This window comes from Austrofundulus limnaeus, unplaced genomic scaffold (assembly GCF_001266775.1).
Source record: "Austrofundulus limnaeus strain Quisiro unplaced genomic scaffold, Austrofundulus_limnaeus-1.0 Scaffold12, whole genome shotgun sequence".
NCBI classification, from domain to species: domain Eukaryota; kingdom Metazoa; phylum Chordata; class Actinopteri; order Cyprinodontiformes; family Rivulidae; genus Austrofundulus; species Austrofundulus limnaeus.
Window position 1 is genome coordinate 447,465 of NW_013952414.1, and position 5,494 is coordinate 452,958.

Below are 5,494 nucleotides of genomic sequence, written 5' to 3' on the forward strand. Positions count from 1 at the left end.
TTCTTTGTATGTATGGATCACTTGGGTTGTTACCGACATCTGGTGAAAATTTCATGTCATTAGCACTTCTATTAATATATTTACTGAGAAAAATGTTGACGGGTTCAATACTTATTTTACCCATTGTAAGTGTCACAGCTCTACATGAAAAATCCACAGAACTTGCAGCTAAGAAATAGCGAAAAAGGCTAAATTCTGGAACCATAAACAAGAACGTCTTTCCTTTGTTTTTGTGGCTTTAATCCACTTTGGAGTGATTTTTTTCCTACTGGGCTGGACCTGTACGTCTCCTGTGTTAATATTGGTACATTTAATATGCTAATTCTGTACTGTGGATAACATTAAGAGTCGCAGTTGAGTGAAAAAATCTTTTGCTAACACTGCGTTGCCTGCAAACCGGAAAACTGGTATGTGGTAAAAGAATGCGGAAGTGCTGAAACAGAAGTCTGTGGCATAGAGGCTATTTTGGTGAGCATGTGTGAATTGTAGCCTCAGTTTCCTGTTCTTCACTCTAAAAAGGAAATGTTGGATTTACTTAACCATGTTATATGACCTGGTTCCACTTAACTGAGTTGAGTAAATTCAAAGCAACATGCTCATGTTCTTTGGTTAAAAAACTGGTATATTGCTTTGAATTTACTCAACTCAGTTAAGTGGAACCAGGTCGCATAACATGGTTAAGTAAATCCAGCATTTCATTTTTTACAGTGTGAATGGAGTGGCACCTGGTGTGGTGTTCTGCTGCTGCAGCCCATGCGCCTCAATGTTTGATGTGTTGTGTGTTCAGAGATGCTCTTCTGCATGCCTGGGTTGTAATGAGTGGCTATTGTTGCCGTTCTATCAGCTCAGACCAGCCTGGTCATTCTCCTCTGACCTCTGGCATCAACAAGGCATTTGCGCCCACCGAACTGCCGCTCACTGTATATTTTCTCTTTTTCAGACCATTCTCTGTAAACCCTAGAGATGTTTGTGCGTGAAAATCCCAGTAGATCAGCAGTTTCTGAAATACTCAGACCAGCCAGTCTGACACCAACAACCATGCCACGTTCAAAGTCACGTAAATCACCTTTCTTTCCCATTCTGATGCTTGATTTAAATTGCAGCAGATCGTCTTGGCCATCTTTACATGTATAAATGCATTGAGTTGCTGCCATGTGATTGGCTGATTCAAAATATGTGTTAATGAGCAGTTGGCAGGTGAACCTAATAAAGTGGCCGGTGAGTGTACATTTCTTCATGTATAATACAATCCCAAGTATAATACAACCTTCATTTTCTGTACTTAAAAAAACATTTTAAAAAATCTATTTCTCATATATAATGACTAATTTTAGAAAGACTTCAGGATTTTTAAGCCTTTGCTGTGGTCCCGCCGATAGGGAAACATTATTTTGGGACACACTCAAGGACAAGTAGCACAAGCTTCTGGTTTCGTGTGTCACTGAAAAAACAATCCACTCCCAGACCAGAGCAGAGGCCTGTTGAGATGGATTTATCAGAACATGAATGTGCAACTAACATCCAAGTCTTCTTTACATTGCCGCGATTAACAAAAAAAAAAGAAAGAAAAGTTTTTCCTCCTCTGACTCCAGTGAGTAAACAACCACTGTTGCAATGCTTCGCTATGCGCGACGTACAGCGGGAGGGAGGGATAAATGATTTATCCTTGTGACACAATATTTCAGTTATATATGAGCAATATTGAAATGTATTGTAGTAGTACATTAACAGAAAAAGTCAGTCAAAATTTACTGTCATGCAGAATATGACTCCTACTTTGTGGATGATTTTTGAAGTTAAATTTCTTGTGTTATACATGCATAAATACAATATGTTTATAAATAGTTGCGTAAAATTGCTCATAATTTGTGGAACAATGCCATCTGTTGCGCTGCTGAATGACATCACCACAAGAGGAATTGGGAGGCAGCGTGTTTTGGGGGATCACCACCAACAGATTTTGAATGGGACATGTTGAAGTGACAGTCATCTCTTGAACCACAACATGCAGCTGAGCGGGGCAGCTTCATGATTTCAAAGTCTCCTACACAGTGGTGAAAGGCCACCAATGAGGCCCTCCAACTCATTTCTTCACATCAGCTATTCAAAGCTTTAGGTTTTAACAAAAAAATTGAATTCCCCTGTGTTTACAGTCATTTATTATAGATGTGTAAAGTTGGAAGTGTCACAGACTCAGCCGGTGACAGATGACAGCAGCTTTCACACATGCACACACACAATTCTGCTCTTACATTGGCAAACACATTTTTACACCTCACTACTTTTATACTACTATTTAGGAGCTTCTTACCCATATTCCATATTTTTCTGAATTTTTTTTTTTTTTTTGCATCTAGAAAATATTTCTGCTCCTGGATAGAGTAAAATGACACACACTGGTCAATTCTGCATCTATTTTACATATTTAAAAGGAGGTGTGTCAGGGTAGGTGTCTGGTGTGCACTCAGGTCCATGTTTGTTGGGATATATGAATGAAAGAAGTGCAGAAACCTGCGTATACACGCTTTAGTAAATCTGAATATTTCTGTGTGCATACATTTCCACTTACGGCCATACGCCAACATTCAGTTTAAAAGCTGTGCACTCTTTGGTACACGAGGCCAGCTGAAGCTCGTAACGCCTTCAGAGTGGTCACAGGTTTTCTTAGTGGTCTCTCACTATTCTTTCTAATTTTACCTTCTTACTCAGTTAGTGTGGATGGCATGCACTTGACAGATAGGTAGACTTTTTTTTTAAATTGGTATTTCTCAGTAAAAATTTGATTTCCCTTTGACACCTAAGTTTTATTTTTTATTTTTTGTAAAGAAGCTCAGTTTTTATTGACCAAAGACAACAACAAAAAATTGAAAACATCCAAGGCGTTGACTACCTTTGATAGGCACTGGAACCCCCAATTTACACTACTTGCGTTCTGTCTCTGCTCCGCTACGGTCTGAACTCCGCAGCAAATGCACACCCATTCTAATCAATGAGAGTGTTTACACTGGCTGCGCAGGGCGGCGGTGAGTGGACGGCGATCCGTTAAAATTAGAACAGATCCTATTTTTGCCGGACGACGGAGCTGCGCCGGAGTCAATTTTTAAAGATTACGTTGCACCAGCAGGAAAAGAACTGAGCACAACATCTGTATTTTCAAAACAAGACACTTTTGGGCTGGATAATTTGTCAAAATAATGTCGAAATTGCAGCTATATTAATAAATATACAGATACATTTCTATATAAATGCTGTCAGAATGTATCGTTCTGTTTGGGAAGCAGATGGAAACATGTAGCATGAAGCATATGTGTACACACACGATACACGTGGATTTTATTTTTGAAATCAGAAGTTTCAGAAAGACGACAGCAAGACAGTTTCAACAAATATACCAAAAGCCTTTATATCAATGTTTTCAGCTGTGTTTGGAGTTTGTTTTTCACAGAATTAATTATTTTTTCTGTGACTTCCACACTTATCACTGAATTTATTGCGCAATCTCCTTCCTGCACGTCTGTTGGACCGGAGCGGAGGTAGTGTAAACTGGACTAGAAACGCACAGCTGCGACCTGCGCAGAGGAGCAGAGCGGAGATGGAATGCAAGTAATGTAAATTAGGGGTAAGCTTCTTTTGGGATCACCACAGTTAACACTGGACTATGTGGATGCATTCATGAAAAAAAAAAATCACCAATGATACTGTTATCCAACACTTAAGCAACACTTCTCTTCCTTTCATACTTTGTGTCATAATTAAATTTCAAAATCTAAGGTTAATGTTTTTGGAGTTTGTGAAAAAGACTATCCAATAAATTTTAGCAGAACAAACTGATTCTTCTCAGCTGCTGTTTCAGATTTCTTTTTGCTGACTGAACAGTTTGAGTCACAGTGTTGATTTTTTAGTGTTTATGTAAATTAGTGCTGCAGGACAGAGGGAGTCAAGAATTGATACTGCAGGTAGCAGGAGTGACACTGTGTATGCTAAACAGCTACAATATTTCCCAGGTTATACTGCATGTGTCAACATGAACCTCTCCTTCTCTCTCTCTCTCTCACACACACACACACACACACACAGTTCTGTTTTTATATCCCCGTGGGGGCCATGGATCGACTTCCATTCATTTTCTGGTAATTTTATAGCCTAACCCTGACCATTTACACTAAAATTTAACTCACAGGTACCTACCTGACCCTAAAACTAACCTAAACTCAATACACACCTTGGTCCTAAGCCAAAGCCCCCACCCAAAATTAACATCCGTACCCATGGGGACCAATGCCAGGTCCCCATGAGGCTGCCCTTTTCTGAAAAATGATTTCCACAATGTAGCAAAAATATGCCCACCCACCCACACACACACACACACACACACACACCCACACACACACACACACACACACACAAACAAAACTTGTTTTTATATCCTTGTGGGGCCTGTCGATTGACTTCCGTTCATTTTTTGGTAATTTTATATCCTAAACCTGACCACAAACCCTAAGACCTGACCCTAAAACTAACCTAAACTCAATTCGCACCTTGGTCCTAAACCCAACCCTCACACCCAAAATCAGCCTCTGAAGTTGTGGGGCCCAAAGCCTGGGCCCCACAAGGAGCACCCGGACCCCACGAGGCTGCGTTTTCCTTAAAACTGGGCCCAAGAAAAGAGAAACACCTAACTACAAGGAAAGAAACATGCTTCTGTAGAGGGACTCAGTGGAAAAACAAACACTGATGATATATGAAAAGGGTATAAACAAAAACCCATCATGAACAAAAGCTGCTCTCTGCAAACACAAATTATTTCTTCTGGTGAAAATGTCTCTTTCATCACTACACATGATCAAGGAAACAGTAACTACTGCAGCTTTGATGTCATCATCTCTGCAGTTACTATTCCAGGATACGTATTTAAATTGATTTCAAAAACGACACAGGATAAGGATGGAAATATCTTTGTTGCAGGTAGAACCATTACCTCCGCAGGCATAAATGTCATGCTGACAGGTAGCATCTTGCTGACTGGAAGTCATCTTGCTGGAAGAAAAACATTCTCTGTGAGATGGGACTTTATTTTTATGTCTTCACCATAAGGGGGGGATCCATTCATTCAGGACAGTGGCATACGGTTAGTGCACAGGTATGAAACAGAAATCATTTTGTACCGTACTGGCACAAAACATCCTCCACTGAGAACAAAATGGCAAAGGCTTACGACAAGGTAGTGGTACAACTAGGAGGGAGCAGGAAATGCACAGCACATGTTGCCTCAACATGTATATTATACTTGCAAAGAATGGAATGTTTTCTGACTAAGTCTTAAATTGTGTAGTTCATTTTAGGGGTGCATCGATTGCAGTTTTCTGGCCCATTACTGATCTTTAAAAACCTTGACCTCTGATTCAGATTTTGGCTGATTTTTTTTTTAAAGTAACGTTGTCAGGTGCTACAAGGACACTACATACCTTCAATGCTCCAATCTAAATAAATAAAT